Here is a 20,034-nt window from a genome sequence, read left to right on the forward strand (position 1 = left end):
ATATATATATATATGTATATATATATATATATATATATATATATAGACTAAGATCCTTAGCTTCCTTCCATTTCTGAGATGCTATGGTTTTCTAAAGCATATGATGAGTAAAAGGACCAATGATACAAAATATGTGGCTATACACACATACATACATGCATATATATGTATTTTTGTTTCCCTATATATACACAGAGCAGGGTTGTTACCAACAAGGAAGAGTAGTTCAAATCTCATTACCATATTTTTTTCATTTGCTTTGAGCAAGTCCCTTAGATTCTGTTTTTCAATAATTGCATAGAAAGACATGCATTCAAAATATCAGTGTCTAGTTACCTAATCCATGGACCAAGAGTCATTCACACTGAAGAATTAACAGAATTTTTATGGTTTTGTATGTCTATTCTTACAAACATATGTAATATATATATATGTGTGTGTGTGTGTGTGTGTGTGTGTGTGTGTGTGTACGTGCTTCTATCTTTCCATAGAGAGAGAATCAGAGAGAGAGAGAGAAGTCATTAAAATATATTTTTGTAATAAACTATTGTTTCCATGATTTCATTGATTTGGTTGCCCCAAACTCCACAGGAAAATGAATTCATTCATACCATACTTAACAAGTGGTCATATAGCCTCCACTTAAAGAAGATTTTCCAGGATAGGTAACACTACCTCCTAAGATTCATTACACTTTGGAATGTCTCTAATTGTTTGGGAGTCTCTCCTTATATACTGCTCTGATTTTTGTTATAATTTGTAACATCCAACAGTATTCATTAGTTATATCCTTAGGAGTCAAGAGAAATATGTTTGAGGTAACTTCTACATGGCAGCTCCTTAAATCTCAGGATCAACTTCCTCTATATCACAAATCAATCCTTGAATAGTTTGATTTTCAATTTGCTGACAAGCCTACTCCCCCTTTTCTAGATGATCTAGGACTTTCTGATAATCATTTTTTTACTCTTCAGCACACAGAACTAAAAAGAGATTAAATGGATACACTTTAATGTACTTTGACATCAAAACCCTGACAAGAATACCTTTGGCTTCTTCTCATACCTCTCTATATCTTCCCTTTATTCTGCTGCCCTCCCTGATTAAATTAAAATCTCATTAAGAAGTTATTTTTCTCTCTTTTCTTCTCTTCTCCCTCCCTTCCTCCCTTTCTTCCTCCCTTCTTCCCTTTCTTCCTCTCTTCCTCCTTTCCTTTCTTTTTTCTTTTCCTTTTTTCTTTCTAAAAATGGTAGCCAATAAAAGTGATTCCATGTAATTATTATCAATAAATGTAGATAGCAATATGCATGATTGTATGCAGTGAAATACACAATTAAAGTAAATATAATTGCATTAAAGTAAAATATTCTTATATTTTAATTATTATTATTGATATAATTATCATCACCAAAATCATTCTTAGAATTACCATCCTTATTAATTTATTTCAGTTTGGACGACTGATTTTGTTTGGCTCTCACTGTGTAAGTTTATTTCAAAGATGTAAATAAAATGATGCTGATTAAGCATCTTACGAATTTTGGTGTAAAAAAATGAGAGTCTGAGGACATGATTATAATGATAGCATGTATCTTGCAAAATGGGAATGCAAGTCTTCCTGACTCAAAATATAATCCTTTATTTTCTAGGCCACACAGTCATGCAATTTCAATTCACATATGGAGAGAAAAAAGGTATAGATTCTGGGAAGATGGTGGCTTAGATGAAGTAAATCTTAAAACTTCTTCACCCTTATACACTAAGGTAGAAAACAATGCTCTTCAAGAAGAAAGAGGAAAAAATCTAACAACCAGATAGAGCAAAGGGAATCCTACTGCTGCACAACTAAAGAGGTACACCAAGAAAAAGGCTTGAATTCTTTAACTGTCAGGTCTGAGGGTATAGAAGAGGAATCCCAGGAAGCCTCCCCCACATGCTGTGTGGAGTCTCCAACAGCCCCTGAAATCTGAAGGCGGTCAGACTGGCAGGTACACTAACCAGATGAGAGGGCCTTGCTGGTTCCGGACTCAGGGAGTTGAACCCAGGCACTAGAGAGGTGACTTGAGGAGAAAACCAGAGAAACACAGCAAAAACTCCCAGAAGATGGTGGCTTAGAGAGAGCCAAACCTCAGACCTCAGGCCACTTGGCTTCCTCTCACCCAGATAGAGAACAAAGGACTTCAAGAGGAAAGAAAACCAGATAAAAAAAGAGGACATCTGTGCAGGGGGACCCTACCTGTGAACAGCTCAGCTTAGTGAAAAAGCTACTTCTTGACCCCCCAAGGTTTTTTTTTTGTTTTTTCTTCTCTCTAGGTTTTAGTCTCAGGGCAGATTAAGCAGTACAGACTAATCCAATCAATACAGGCTAAACACCAACAATTGGACAGACTAGAAGTTTTCAGAGAGCAGAGAAAGTAACGACAAACCTCCATTGCCATGCCAGCTGGGGGAAAATCTTTCATCAAAGATCATTGATTACATCTGCTCAAACTAGCAGAACAGAAAAGGAAAAAAATATGAGAAAACAATAGAAAAAGAAAAAAGAAATGACAATTGAGAGCTTTTTCAAGGAAGTGAAAAGAGAGCAAATGACATAGAAATAGAAGAAGAGGAAGAAGTTCCAGAGAATTGGACACAGGCTTTGGAAGATCTCAAAATTCAATTAACTCAAGAACTTCAGAAACTCAAAAAGCAATCAAGACAGACTGAAGATAATTTGAAAAAGGAAATACATGAATTCAAACAAGAAAATAAAATCTTAAAAGCCAGAATTAGCCAGCTTGAAAATAAAGCAAAGAAGGCAAAAGATGATCTACAATGAAAATCAGACCAGAAGGGGAAGGATGACCAAAAAGCCAGGGATGGAAAGTCAGTCTTTAAAAAATAGAACTCAAAACAAGAAGCAAATGACTTCACAGGGCACCAAGAATATGTAAAACAAAATTTAAAAAATGAAAAATTTGAAGAAAATATGAAACACCTCATTGATTCTACCAAAGATCTAGAGAACAGAGCTAGAAGAGACAACTTAAGAATTATTGGTTTACTAGAACATTATGATAAAATAAAAAGTTTAGACATCATCCTACAGGAAATTATCAGAGACAATTGCCCTGACATTTTCAAACAAGAGGGTAAAGTAGAAATTAAAAGAATCCGAAGATCAACTCTTACATTTAATCCACAACTTGCAAGTTCCAGGAATATTAAAGCAAAATTCAAAAACTACCAGACCAAGGGAAAAATATTACAAACTGCTAAAAAGAAGTCATTCAGATATCAGGGAACCACAGTTTTAATCACTAATTTCTCAATATACAAGGAGCTAAATCAATTGTATAAAAATCAAGCCATTTCCCAATTGATAAATTGGCAAGAGACTTGAATAGGCAATTTTCAGGTAAAGAAATCAAAAGTATCAATAAGCACATGAGAAAGTGTACTAAATCTCTAATAATTAGAGGAATGCAAATCAAAACAACTCTGAGGTATCACCTCACACTTAACAGATTGGCTAAAATGAAAGAAGGGGAGAGTAATGAATGCGGGAGGGGATGTGGCAAAATTGGGACATTAATGCATTGCTGGTGGAGTTGTGAACTGATCCAACCAATCTCATTGGCAATTTGGAACTATGTCCAAATAACTCTAAAAGACTGCCTGCCCTTTGATCCAGCCATAACATTGCTGGGTTCGTACCCCAAAGAGATCATAGATATAAAGACTTATGCAAAAATATTTATAGCTGAGCTTTTTGTGGTGGCAAAAAACTGGAAAAGGAGGGTATGCCCTTCAATTGGGGAATGGCTAAACAAATTGTGGTATATGCTGGTAGTGGAATACTATTGTGCTCAAAGGAATAATAAACTGGAGGAATTCCATGTAAACTGGAATAACCTCCAGGAATTGATGCATAGTGAGAGAAGAAGATCCAGAAGAACTTTATACACAGTCTGATATACTGTGGTAAATTAAATGTAATGTACTTCTGTACTAGCAGCAATGTAATGGCCCATGACAATCTGAGGGATTTATGGAAAAGAATGCTACCCACATTCAGAGGAAGCACTACAGGTGTGGAAACACAGAAAAACACAAGTGCTTGAACATATGGTTTGATGTGTACTCATTTTGGAATAATGTATACTCTTAATGATCACCCTAGAACAATTATCAATAATATGGAAATAGGTCTTGATCACATGAAGAAATCAGTGGAAATGAGCTTTGGCTATGAGGGGAGGGGTGGGGAGAGCAAGAACATGAATCATGTAACCATGGGAAAATGTTTTTTCTAAAAAATAAAATAAATAAAATAAAAATAAAATACTGCAACTAGCCAGGAAGAAATAATTCAAATATATTGGAACTACAGTCAGGATCACACCACATTTTGCAATGTCCACTTTGTGGGGCAGCTGGGTTGGAATATGATATAGCAGAAGGCAAAGAAGATAGGATTATAAGTAGAATAATCTTTTGTCTAGGATAATATCTGACTACTGAAAGACTCAGCATAATATTATTTCAAAGTAATATATATATATATTTATGTATATACATATATATACATATATGTGTATATATGCATATATAATATTTAATGAGAGAACTTTTACACATTCTTGTTAGAAATGCCAGCCCTGAATAAAATTTTATATTCAAACACAAAAATCAAGGGAAGCATAAAAAGGTAAATATGAAAGAGTAATCATAAGGAATTCCATAATATAAACTGTTTCCTTTCCTGTATGAAAAGATACATGTAATTTCAAAGAAATTCATCATTAATGTTAAGAAGCAGTCTACCCATAAAGATGGATTGAATATGAATCTATTATGTTGGGATGATCATGAAATTAAAATGGGGAGAAAGAGGAAGGCACAAGGATAAAGGGGAAGTGTGAAGTAAAATATGGAAAATTTTCTCACATAAAAGAGATGGGAAAGGGAGAGCTTTTATACTTAAGGGGAAAATTGAAGAATGGTGGACCATACTTAAACTTCACTCTCATTAGAATTGGTTCAAAGTGAAAAAAATAGATATGTACAATTAGATTTTTATAGAAGTATAAATTACCTAAAAGGGAAATAGGACAAGGAAGTTATTCTATGATAGTAGAATAATGTACATAATAGACATAGTCCAAATGTTCATTAAAATATAACATTCTTCACTTTATTTCCTCTATGAATTTTTCTCTACTGTAAGCAATATGTTTCTTGTTTTGCAACATGAACATGAACATTTTTATTATAAGATAATATATATGCATCCTATATCATATTACCTTCATGTGGAGGTGGGAGGAGTGGCAGTGAGGGAGAAAATATGTATTGCAAAATGTCAGAAAACATATATTAAACTTTTTACCGACATGTAATCTGGAAGAAATAAAAAGCTTCAATTCAAAATAGAAATACATACAGAGTTAAAGTAAAGGGCTAGAGAAGAATCTATGATGATTCAGTTAAAGTAAAAAAAGAGAGAGAGAGCCAAGATTTGTGGTTGTAATCTCAGACAAATCAGAAACTAATTAAGAGAGATAATCAAGAAAGTTAATTTCTACTAAAAGTTTCCAAGGACAATTAATTAAGAAGTAAGAGTTTATCTGATAATGGATTATTTCTCAAATATAAACAGAAAATTGAATCAAATGTATTTAAATATGAAGTATTTTCCAGTTGATAAACTATCAAGGGATTTGGACAGATGCTTTTCAAAAGAAGAAATCCACAGTATGTATATATATATATATACACACACACATATATGCTCATATGAAAAATGTTTTAAATCACTATTGATTACATTAATGAAAATTAAAACCACTTTGAGGTACCACCTCCCACTTTTCATGACTGACAGATGTTGGAGGTGATATAGGAACAATAGATACATTAATGAATTGTTAGTAGAGTAGTCTACTATTCCAACCATTATGGAGAACAATTTGGAAATACACTGAAATTATTTAATTCTATCTATGCTCTTTTCCCCAGCAATACCTGTCACCAATTCTATACTCAAACAACATAAAATAAAAAGTAAAAGGATAAACATGTTGTAAGGGGGGAAAGGGGGTTTTATGGGTTCAATATATTAAAAGTTGGTCTCCAGGGGAAATTTCCCAATTAAGGAATAATCTCAAGTCAAAATTGAGTTTTATGGTGATTTATTTAGAAAGGTTGAAGGTAGGGAAATAGAGAGAGAGAAACTCTGGCCCGGACCAGAGGTCAAGACTGGATGAGAATTTAGAACCCCCAACAGAGGGGCACAGAGGTTAATTAAACAAGGCTACTAGCCACAAGACCCTTTACAATTAGAGAGGCAAGAGAGGCCTCCTTGAGGGTAGAGCCTCCAGAAACGCCAAGGGAGGAGAAAGAGAGTCAGACTAACTTACCCACGTGACAATTCAAAGGAAAGCTGTCAGAGGTCCCTCCAGAGTCTCAGCATTCCAAAACTCCTCTGTGATCCAGAAGAGGTCCTCACCAGATGCTGTCTTCCACCCAAAACCCAGCTGACTAAGGACCTTCTCCTTATGTGTCACTTACTGTTCCTCCCTTCTAATTTGCATGTCCAATCACAATAGACAATTCTCATAAGACCACCTAGGGAGCAGTCAGTTGACTTTAGCACACTTGGGTTATGGACCTCTCAGAATTAGACATGTTCTCACCTTTGGTGATTAAATCCAAAGATGGGCAGTGTAGGCTTAATCTAATTATCACAAGGTACAATATATTTATAGAAGCTCTTTTATTGGTGGCAAATAATTGGAAATTGGAGAGATGCTTATCAATTTGGGAATGATAACAAGTTGTGATATGTGATTGTGATGGAGTACTATTGGGCTAAAAGAAATGACAAGGGAATTGATTTAAGGGGAGAAAAACAGGACAAAAACTAAATGACAATGCTAAATGAAGTGAATAAAACTGGTAGACCATTGTGCACAATAAGAACAATGTTGTAATGATGATCTCTTTAGAAAGACTTGACTTCTCTGATAAACACAATGATCCAAGACAACTCTAAAGAACTCATGATAAAAAAGTGCCATTTATCTCAGATGAAGTATAATTCCCTTAACTTATTTTTGTGCCTTTCTCAAATATGTCCAATATAGAAGTATATTTTCATGATATCACAAATATATCACAAATATAACTGATATCACTTTATTTGCCTTCTCAGAGGTTAGCTAATATATGGGTGGGAGGAAGAGAATTTAGAACTCAATTCAAAAAGTAAATAATATTTAAAAAGTAAATAATATATTCTTTTTAAAAGATCTAGAAATTCAAGGATTTTTTTAAATGTAAGAATGAGAGAATTGCATTTCCAGACTCAAAATAATATTACAATTCAAATACAATAGGAACTATTATTTGCTTGTTTGAAATTGTATCATTGATGGAGAATCAGAAATAAAATAACTTCTCTCAATCACTCATTGCCAGATGTGTCGGAAACCATATATTTCCTGACTTGTGTCACTCCAAGTTCAATGTTATTTTCTTCACAGAGTAGCTGTTTCTTAGTAGTTCCCTCCTTAAATACGTTGTAGCCCCATCATGACATGGATTTGGTCCTCCATTTGTGCCATTGAAACACAAATTGCCACTCCCTAAAAGTTCTTACTATGCTACAAAGGGTTTGAATAAATGTCCATAGACACAATGTATTATCTGAAGATCTTCTTAGTTTGTGTTGTGTAAGTTCATTATCATGTTTGCTAAAAGGTGTTGAATTTTCTGATCACAGGAAAAAAATTATATACATATGTATATATATATACATGTACATATGTATATATTACTTTGAATCATGGAATTACACCATCTTCTTAGAATTCATGACATTCAGCAATTGAGTTTGACAATTAGCAATAAATCTATGTGTGGGTCTCATTAGGAATGTGTAAGATATAGCCAGTGAATAATTTTACAAGTACTTCCCATCAAGGATTTGATCAGAAAAACCTGGTCTTTGGCAAGAGACAATACTATCCAGTGGATAATTCTCATTTCCCCTTGTGATTACCATTCCATGCTGTAAGTTGCAAAGCATATGCCCCATGCATTAGTGGTGGTAGTTTTCATATGAGGAGTTTCTTAACCAATGAAATCATAGATATGCCCCCCTCCCTAAAAGGTAATGTATCAAAATTTCAAAATTCCAGTAAAATCTAACACTATTATATCTTCTCATTCATAGAATCATTACTTCTATATCCCCTGAAAGTTCTTATAATCATGAATGCCTATGAAGGCAGCTTGCAGAATATGTCTTCCATTTGTTATCCACAAAGTCAGGTCTGGACAAAATTGTCATTTAGTGACTCCCATCTGCTAGTAGTTTTTCTTGTACGTCATGGTGAATGGAGCAGATTGTGATTATAATTGAAAATGCTTTTGTGGCACTGAAAGAGAATATTTATTTTAATTGACAAGGTGTACCATTTGTATGCAATAAAAAAAGCATTTTAGTCTTCTAATTTTTCCATTTAGGACTAATCAAGGCAATTATTGACAGCTAGGTACATGCACAACGGCCTTGAGAAATTTTGGATAAACACTGGCAAATCACCTCCCAGTACAGGCATTTCAAACAGATTGAATCTAAAAATGTCAGAAAAATTATGCACAGTAGGAGGGCAGAAATTCTTAGTAGTCCTTATGTTCTTATAATTATTTGTTTTTGGAAATAGATAGGTTTAAAAGGAAGCAAGATCCTTTGTGAGCTAATAATAAATAAGATATCACCATAAATGACTATGTCCATATTTTTAAATGAGAGAGAAAAAGAAAAGAATCAATGTGTGGGGTTTTTTAATTACTATGAGGAGTTTTTCTTTTTCATGGTGACTAATAAAATGTTCATCTTTTGAAGTTCCATTCACAGCTAAACATGTCTAATAACAAAATATTGGACCATCCTTCAAAGGAGATTCCATTTTTATTAAATTTATTGCTGCTAATGAGTGAGCTGAAAGTATCAGAGCATTCTCGCATGACACCAGCTTAAGGAGATACCACGGAGAAGTCAAAGAAAATACAATGGAGATGTGTTTTCTTGAGTTGCTCAGCAATACTGTATATTACCAAAGGAAATAAAAGCTGTAACCATGTTCTCTTCTCTGATGTTCCATTTATTGGTGATAGTGGCAAGGGAGTAAAAGGAAATTATTCAGCATCATTTATAATCTGATAAAGACCCATCAATCCCTTATATAAGGCTAAAAAGAGAAAAAAAGGTACCTATAAAAATGAATCCCATTTTTCCTAAAAAATACAAGGGTAATTTTACTTTCCTCCACCCTACCCTGCATTGAAATGAATAGTGCTAAGACATGTTTAGTTAATAGTAGTAGTTTAAGCCCCAGGGCACATTCAAGAGTCATTGGTGACACATGGCATGACAGAATGTGTTCTAAATACTCTCTCTACTGTGTTCAACCAATGATACTCTTATTTTTTAAAGCCTGTGTTTTATTTTGTGAAATCTCATAGCCAAAAGATATATCCTATATCTCAAATAGGTGTAATAGGTCAGGTGAAAAAGAAAGAAAGAAAGAAATTAGATTGTTTATTATACTGGTAAATTCAGATTTTGTCTTTAAAAAAACACCTGTCTTAGAATCGACACTAAGTATTGATTTAAATGAATAAAAGTGGTAAGGGCTAGGCAAATGGGGTTAAATGATTTGCTCACTTGTAGATACAATTTTCAGATTTTTCATTTTCAAATAAAAAGTGTCTCTTGCTGCATTTAAACCTAGGACCTCTTGTCTCTAGAGACCTGGATTTCAATCCACTGAACTTGCAACCAAGCTAGCCCATTTATATTACTTTTCTTTTCAATAGGAGACTTGATGTAATTCTTTGACAAAGCAAAATAAAATGAAATAAAATAAAATAAAATAGGGCACTTTTTTAAAATATAGGAATACCATAAAATATTGTTATAACATTTATTATGATGATATTCATTATTATTGATATTATATTATTGTTGTTGTTATTATTATATAAAATTACATTACCTTTATAAAACGTAGGAAATATATCTGTCAGTTTGATTAATGTTGTTTCAGCTTGCATGAACAACCTTATGATTTACTGAGGTTAGATCCTCCATAAGGTTGATGTGAAGCATGTGAAGTCACTTGTTTCTTGGATTAATGATAGTTAATAAAAGTTGTTAATGCATTGTTTTCCATTACCCTTTCCAATTTATTTAACTGCTAAAAAACTAAATAGCAGAAAATTTAGTATGGAAAAATCCTGTGAATGAAGATATCTCTCCTAATAATTATTCTCATATAGGTTCACTCCAAAACAGGGTCATTAGGAAAACCATAGGCAAAGATTACTTTGTCATGGTTTGTTTTTGTTTTAAATTCAGGAGGGAATATGTGGTTTTTTAAAAATGTTACAAAGCTTTTACTATGCCATTTTTCAAATAAGAAGTCCAGATTAGAAGGTTGGACATGGGGAGGAATTGTATATAGAGTATAGGATATTAGCCTCACAATCTGGAAAACCTGCTTCTGATAAAAACTATCTGTGTGATCTTGGGCAAATCACTTAACCTCTCATTGTTCATGAAAAGATAAGATTAAAAAATGAAAACTATAATCTGCAGAATTATTGCAAATTCATATTGTAGAATTTTCTCTCTGGGAACTCTATACAAAGAATTGGGATGCAAGCTTCTCTTCAAGAATAAGGGGTGGGGGTGGGGGCAGCTGGGTAGCTCAGTGGATTGAGAGCCAGACCTAGAGACGGGAGGTCCTGGGTTCAAATAGGGCCTCAGACAATTCTCATCTGTGTGACCCTGGGCAAGTCACTTGACCCCCATTGCCTAGCCTTACCACTCTTCTGCCTTGGAGCCAATACATAGTATTGACTCCAAGATAGAAGATAAGGGTTAAAATAAAAAAAGAATAAGTGGGGGCAGGGAATCACTGCTTATTTCCATGTGTATATGTATATATATATACATATATATATATACACATATATATATATATTAAAAGGAACGGAGCTTTAGAGCTATTATTAAAACATTTTATGAAGAAAGATCTTATTTTGAAAATATAATTGTTGACTAAAATAGAAGAATATATAGTTAATAGTATGCTGGACTTTAGGAGGAATTAGAATGTATATATAATAAACTATAAAGGGGTATTGGTAAAGATATAGATAGATATAATTAGATAAATGTGGATGAAGATATCAATATAAATATACATAGGTATAAGTATAGTTGATAGAAACAGAGATAGAAAGAGCTTCCTCTTCACCAGTTAGATGTTTCTCTTTTCCACTCTTCTAATACATTGCTCCCTTTCATATATTCTGAAATTTCTACATACTGGTTTATTCATGATTCAATTCACTGGAGGCTACCTCTTGGGGAACCGTCCCTAGACACAGAGTTTCATTTCCTATCTCCTTACTTTTGCATAGAATAAGCCACAGTTTAAACTTTGCTAACATGAATCATCATAGCTTCTGGTAGAGTGGATAGAAGTATAGCCTAGAGGCAAGAAGACTCATCTTCCTGACTCCAAATCTTGCCTCAGACACTTACAAACTCTGTGATCTTTGGTAAATTACTTAACACTGATTTTTTCAGTTTCCTTATCTGTAAAATGAACCAGATGAGGGAATGGCAAAATACTCCTTTATATATGCCCCCCCCCCCAAAAAATCCCAAATGGGATCAAGAAGAGTCAGAAACAATTGAAGCAACTGAACAACAACAAAGTGAATCTCTGGTTTCCTTTGAGATTCTGCTTGAAGGTACCTTCTGCATCATAAACCTGTTTAAATCTATGCATGTATATTGGTTATAGATATAACCACACATTATGCACACAGACACACACAAATAATGTATTACTCTTTTTAACCCAAATGATTTAATTGATTTTAAGTGATTTATGTATTGAATCTAGGTTAAGAGTTTCTATTTAGGAATCCCCTGTATAAGGAGAGCTTGTCACATATTCTCTCTAACATATTCAGCATGTTGGCAGGAGCATTGAAAAATTAAGAGATTGTAGGACACAAAGCCAATATGAATCAGATATAGGGCTTGTGCCTCCTTCCTGATTCTATAGCCTGTTTTCTTTCTACAAAGCTGATTATAAAGTATATATTCATTATAAATCTTCAGGACTCAAGGGACTGTGAACACTGATGAAAGCATAGATACTAGAAAAAGTCACATTTATATTGTATTTTAATATTTAAAAATTATTTCATTTTCAACTATGCTCAAAGGGCTATAAAATTGCCTGCCCTTTGATCCAGCCAAAGAGACCATAAATAAACAGACTTGTACGAAAATATTTATAGCTGTGCTTTTTGTGGTGGCAAAAAACTGGAAAAGGAGGGTATGTCCTTCAATTGGGGAATGGCTGAACAAATTGTGGTATATGCTGGTGATGGAATACTATTGTGCTAAAAGGAATAATGAACTGGAGGAATTCCATGTGAACTGGAATGACCTCCAGGAACTGATGCAGAAAAAAAGGAGCAGAGCCAGAAGAACATTGTACACAGAGACTGATATACTATGGTAAAAGAGAATGGAATGGACTTCTGTACCAGCAGCAATGCAATGGTCCAGGACAATTCTGAGGGATTTATGGAAAAGATGCTACCCACATTCAGAGGAAGGACTACAGGAGAGGAAACATATAAGAAAAACAACTGCTTGAATGCATGGGTTGAGGCAGACATGATTGGGGAATGTAGACTTGAAACTAGCACACCAATGCAACTACCAACAATTTGGAAATAGTTCTTGATCAATGACACATGTTAAAAGCAGTGGAAATGTGCGTCGGCCATGGGTGGGGGGAGAGCGGAGTGGGAGCATGAATCATGTAACCATGTTAAAAAGAAATATTAATAAATGTTTTAAAAATTATTTCATTTTCACAAAATTGTGAAAACCCAAGGTTAATACTCCACATGAATTTGTCATGTTTCCCATTTCATGGAATCCCTACATAACATGTTTTGACTAGGGTCAAAAAGCTAATGTCAGAGTCAGGATTTAAAATATTTTTTTCAAACCTCGATTCAACCAACTAAAACTTATTAGAAAAAAATGGAGTAGAGGATTCAGATATATATTGTGATATAATAAATGATCCACTTCTGTGAATATACCATTTATTGTAGATAATTAAATTTTAGTTTTTGCACATTTAAAAAAATGGTTAACTGTGGTAATAGTCATTATTTTGGTTAACCGATATTACAATTTTGGTACATGATTTTTGGTTGCTTCAGGAAATGCTATCATTCTTAACAGTGAGGTACAAAGTCTGTAGGGTTGTGAGCTTACACTTTGATTTAGAAAATGGAATGTTCATTAAACTAATGTGAATAATTGCAAAATGTAAATATCTTCTTACAAATACCAACTCAAAAGATGTTTTGGAAGCAAGAACAAATAAGTGACAGTTCATCTGATTTTTAAAAGATATTTTTGAGATTTGAGTAACAAATTGCTTTATACTATATCTAAGAAAGGTGATATTGATGGATCATGGAGTGGTTGGAAATGAATATCAAATGACAAGTGTAAAAAGTCTCAGTCTCAGTAACCTTCCTATTCATATACCTGTGGATTAAGGATCAATCTATTTCCCCTAAAAAGGAAAGAGAGTCTTCCTGATCATCTGATCCTGAAGGTTCTACTCTTCCTTCTCATTTCTGCCAGAAATATCTAAGGACAGTGAAACCAATTTAATTACCCTCAATACCCTAAATAAAGCTATATATTTTTTTAAAGCACCTTAAGTCTCACTTACCTAACATATAATTAAGATGAAATAGTGCTCTGAAGCCTTCCAAAATGGATTTTTCCTCAGTATTGTTTGTTACAGGAATATAAGAACTTCTTAAATATTTGGATTCTTGAAATATTTAGTTTTTTAAAAGAGTTTAGACACCATACTCCAAGAAATCATTATGGAAAATTCTCCCGAAATTCTAGAACCAGAGTATAAAATAGAAATTGAAAGAATCCCCTGGTCACCACCTCAAAGAGACCCAAAGATGAAAATACACAGTTACATCATTGCTAAGTTCCATTACTCTCAGGTTAAGGAGAAAATACTATAAACACCAGCACCACCACCAACAACAGCAATTTAAATACACTGGAGCTATAGTCAGAATAATACAAGATTTAGCAGTCATAACATTAAAAGAACATAGTACAAGGGGCAGCTGGGTAGTTCAGTGGAGTGAGAGTCGGGCCTAGAGACAGGAGGTCCTGGGTTCAAACCCGGCCTCAGCCACTTCCCAGCTGTGTGACCCTGGGCAAGTCTCTTGACCCCCATTGCCCACCCTTACCAATCTTCCACCTATGAGACAATACACCGAAGTACAAGGGTTTAAAAAAAAAAGAACATAGTACATGGGGTACCTCATTTCATAGAACAAAGAAAGCTGTCTTTATAACCAAGAATAACATATCCAGCAAATATAAGCATATTTATATATAAAAATAAAAAAGATACTTAATGAACTAAGAGGTTTCAACTTTTCTTGGGGAAAAAACACAGAAATTACTAGAAAATTTTATCTATTAAAAAAAAAAGACAAAAATGAAAGACCAACCATAAACAGCCCAAAAGGTCAAGTTCTTTAATTCATATGTGGGAAATTTCATTTATAACCCTTGAGAATTACATCATTACCCAGATATATATAAACTTGAAGTCAAGATAAATAAAATGAATGAACCAAAATGATAATAAAATAGACCAATAACAGTTAAAATGTAACAACTATCTCATATAAAAGGGAAATGGTGGAAGAACTGCCACAGAGGAAGGGAGGAGGGGTATAAGGGCTAAAAGTACTAGAACCCTACTTTCATCAGATCAGGGATAAAGAGAGAACAACAACAAAAAAAGTAAAGGCATAAAGTATTGTGAACATATTAAAAAGAGAGAAAGAAAGAGATTAGAATAAGGAAGGGACTGAATCCCCTTATAGGACCAAGGGACTAAGAGAAGGAGGAGTATCTTAAGAGAAAGGAAGTCAGTGGAGAAGAAAAGGGAGGGATACTAGAAGGGAGTACATATGAAGAAATGGGAAGTTAAGGTGAGGGAATAAGTGAGAGACTTTTGGAATAAGATAAGTTAGGGATTCTTAGGATCAAAGTCATATGAAGAAATAGGAGGGAATATGGGGAGGTTAAAGAGGGGACTTTTGGATAGTTGGATAGAATAAAAATTAAAAGGTAAGAAAAAATAGATAAGGGAGGGACCTTTAGAAAGGTGGAAGTAAGAAGGCAAAGAGAGAAGATAAGGGAAGGTTTCTAAGAAAGGGTGGGAATTAGAGAGAAAGTAGATAGTAGGGTTATGGCAAAAAGAAAGGAAGAAAAGGACAAATAGTGAGGCAAAACAGAATTAAGGGAAGTAATTTTGACATTGAATGTGAATGGGATAAATTCATCCATAAAATGAAAATGGACAGAAGAACAGATAAAAAAATCCAATATATTGTTTTCAAGAAACATACTTAATAATGAGAGACATGTAGAAAAAAATAAATAAAGAGTTCTGGCAGAATATACTTTGCCTTAGTTGATGTAGAGAAATCAAGAGTATCAATCATGATCTCTGGCAAAGTGAAAACTAAAATAATTATACTCAGAAGAGATAAATAAGGAAATTGTGGTATATTAAAGATAACATAGATAATGAAACATTACAATTATTAGAACTATATGAATGAAATGTTGTGGCATCCAAATTTTTAAAGGGAAAATTGAATGAGTTATAGAAGTAAATAGAGTTTAATTTAAAAACAATTATAGTGGAGGTTTCAATTTTCTCCTCTCAGAACTAAGTAAACCTAACAAAAATATGTAAGATAGAGATCAAAGAGATGAAAAATATCTTAGATAAATTAAATATGATAGATATGTGGAGAGAATTGAATGAGAACAGAAAAGAATGCTTCATCTCAATGGTAATGGCACTTTTGCAAAAATTGACCATATATTAGGATACAAAGCCAGTAAAATTAAATATAGAAAATCATAAAAATAAAATGCATCACTTTCAGACCCTAATACAATTAAAAATGTATATAACAAGAGACCTTAGGAACAAAAAAGTATGAACTAATTGGAGACTAACTTGATCTTAAGGAATGAATTATTAAAACAATAATTAATTTCATTAAAGAGAATGATGACATATTGGATCAAAGCTATGAGATACAGCAAAAACAGTGATTAGAGATAAATATACATCTCTAAATGCTTATGTTAATAAAATAGGGAAAGCAAAGCTAAAAACAACTGGAAATGTAATTAAAAAACAAAAAAATAACTAATTGAAAATTCACAAGTAAGCACCAAATTAGAAATCCTAAAAATTAAAGGTCTTATCAATAAAACTGAAAATAAGAGCCATTTAGTAATAAATAAATATAGGAATTAATTTTATGAAAAATCAGCAAAATGGATAACTCATTGTTTAATCTGATTATAAAAGGGAGAAGAAAACCAAATCAAAAGCAGTAAAGATAAAAAAGGTCAATACACCATCAGTGAAGATCAAATTAAATCAATTACTAGCAGTTATAAATAGCTTAGGATAGTGTTTTCTATCTTGGGCTGGGGGGAAAAAATCTCATCATGATCTTTTTGTTGACTCTCCCTCTCCTGAATTTTATTTGAATCATTATTTTAAAGTTGTTAGGAAGAGAATATTTGAGATTTCAGTTGCATTTCTTCTTATAGTCTGCCACATTGTCTCTGGCCATTAAAACCCTTTTAGAGGAAAAGTTTGACTAGCTTAAAACAATGTGACAGAAACTCAACCAGATGTTGCCCTGATCAAACCATTTCTAGCAAAGCAAGAATTTTAGTTTACAACAGTTTTTTGAATATTTTAATTTATGGTCATTGGAAAAAATCTCATTTTTTAAAGTAGTTTCTGTTCCAAAAATAAATAAAAGGAAGTTACAAAATTTATACAAATTGCCTAGCTATACGTGGAATAGATGTCCCCTACAATCCCCATGGTGATACAATACCTACCACTTGTGGTACAATGTGGAGTCTAAAAGAAGTGGCAGGTCAGGTACTGTTCTAATAGGGATATTAGTTTTAAAATGAAAAAAAAATTGTTAGAAACAGAATAACATTAATGTCCAAATATAAAAAAAGAAACCATTAATATATTATGCTCTGGAATTGGATTGATTCCAAGCCTTTGTCACAAGGGCTGAATTTTAGGAACTCTATCTATGCTTGAACTCCTTTAACTACTAGAAATAATGGAATGAATGTAGCCTCAAGTTATGATGGATAATTACATTTTGAATAAATTACTAGGTAATGTACTAGGATGAACTTCTTATTTACGTTATCTCTGACTTCTCTTAAAGTAACACTGAACCAGTGGGCTGGTTCTGAAGAACTTGATCCTTATTCTGTCTACCACCCCTTAATTCCAAGCTAGTGACATTTCCAGTCATTTAGGTGGGAATGGTAATGGGGATCAAAATATTTGTGCCTGAAACAAAAAGAAAAAAAATAGCTATGTCTCTGATTAGATATTAAATGGACATGATATTCCAGAGAAAGTTTTAGGCTCAAATTTCCCCAAATCAAGACATTAAAAACTCTAGCTGCAGTTATAATGCATATTCTCAGGATCACTCTTAAGTAATCTTACACTGAGCTTTGTTATTCGCTATAAATGCTAGAAGGAACAGGCTACAGCTATCAAGATTATAATCAAATATAGTTTAAATCTTCAGGGGCATTCTCTTTGATAACCACTTAAATTTCAAGGGCTAAAAAATCTCTCTATTGGGATCTCAATAATTCAATAAGAAAAATTATATTTAAATTGGTAACAATTAACCAATTCCTACTTGAAAGGTGAATGTACAATTGGTCTCCTATTTAAACCAAATCGCTTTCAACACACTTTAGAAACATTTACACTTGCCTTATTAAGGCAGATTGATTTAATTAATTCAGATACCTAGAGAAGGATGAACACATCTTTAAAAATCATTTACTCATTCCATTTATTAAAACCTCAAGAGCTCATCTCCAGGGGCAAATTGGCTGTCTGAACAGCCATTTCACATTTTATATATTTGGCATGTTGACCCAAATAACCACTTAGAATACATCAGTTTAAGGCATATAAGAAATTACAATGAATGTCTCTTACTTCTTAAAGGGTCAAAATAATAAAAGAGTACTCCAAGAAGAGTGCTATCTGAAACTAATGGTCCATGCACATTAGCCCTTTCACCGTTAACCATAAGATATTCCTTATGGTGTTAATGAGGCGATCTTGTATAATGGAGAGTGCTAAATGGGAGTCTGAAGACTAGTGTTCCTATTCAAGCTATACCACTTAACTAGTTGCTTGACTTTGAGCAAATCACTAGGTGTATATGAGATTGAATTTCCTTTTCTAAAAAATAATAGTGTATTATTTTAAAGATTAAATGAACTAATATATTTAAATGACCTTGCAACATTAAATCCTATTAATCTGTGAGGAAATCAGCTCTTTAGGTGTGAAAATTAAATTAATAAGAGTTGGTGAGAATTTGGTCTAGTAGATATAGGACTGAGTGTAGAGTCCTGAAGATGTCACTCTGAAACATACTAGCTGTTTGACTATGGGTAGGTCATTTGATTGTTCAGTGCTCTCAGAAAGTCTCTAAATCAAATAACAAAATATTTGCTAAAGAAATCATGGATTTCAATGGCTTTCTCCATGAGTAGGATAACAGGTACAGAAAAAGAAAAAGCATTTTTGCTTTTTCATAAAAATACAATAAACTGAAAGCAAGTGTTGGGCAAGAAGAAAAGCAAACTCAGAAGATGTATTTTTTAAATTATTTTTTTTTATTTTTAGAAAAATATTCTATGGTTACATAATTCATGTTTTTACTTTACCCTTCACCCTCTCAAACTATTACCCCCCCCCATAGTTAACTCGAATTTCCACTGGTTTTAACATGTGAGGTCAGTCAAGACTTATTTACATATTATTGATAGTTGCATTGGCGTGGTCCTTTTAGGTCCACATACCCCATCATGTCCTCATCAACCGAACTGTTCAAGCATTTCTTTTTCTTCTGTGTTTCCTCTCCTGTAGTTCTTCCTCTGAATGTCGGTAGCTTTCTTTTCCATAAATCCCTCAGAATTGTCTTTGGTCATTGCATTGCTGCTAGTAAAGAAGTATATTACATTAGATTTTACCACATTGTATCAGCCTCTGTGTACAACGTTCTTCTGGCTCTGCTCCTTTAACTCTGCATCATTTCCTGGAGGACTTTCCAGTTCACATGGAATTCCTCCAGTTTATTATTCCTTTGAGCACAATAGTATTCCATCACCAACATATACTACAATATGTTCAGCCATTCCCCAATTGAAGGGCATACCCTTGCTTTCCAGTTTTTTGCCACCACAAAGAGCGCAGCTATAAATATTTTTGTACAAGTTTGTTTATCTATGATTTCTTTGTGGGTACAAACCCAGAAATCACATGGCTGGATCAAAGGGCAGCCATTCTTTTATCTCACTTGGGGCATAATTCCAAATTGCCATCCAGAATGGTTGGGTCAGTTCACAACTCCACCAGCAATGCATTAATGCCCCAGTTTTGCCACATACCCTCCAACATTCATTACTCTCCCCTGCTATCATTTTAGCCAATCTACTAGGTGTGAGGTGATACCTCAGAGTTGTTTTGATTTTCATTTCTCTAATTATTAGAGATTTAGAACACTTTCTCATGTGCTTATAGATACTTTTGATTTCTTTTCCTGAAAATTGCCTATTCATGTCTCTTGCCATTTTTCAATTGGGGAATGGCTTGATTTTTTATACAATTGATTTAACTCCTTGTATATTTGAGTGATTAGACCCCTGTCAGAGTTTTTCGTTATAAAGATTTTTTCCCAATTTGTTGTTTCCCTTCTGATTTTGACTACATT

The sequence above is a fragment of the Gracilinanus agilis genome, chromosome 6 (genome assembly GCF_016433145.1).
Source record: "Gracilinanus agilis isolate LMUSP501 chromosome 6, AgileGrace, whole genome shotgun sequence".
In the NCBI taxonomy this organism is placed as follows: Eukaryota; Metazoa; Chordata; class Mammalia; order Didelphimorphia; family Didelphidae; genus Gracilinanus; species Gracilinanus agilis.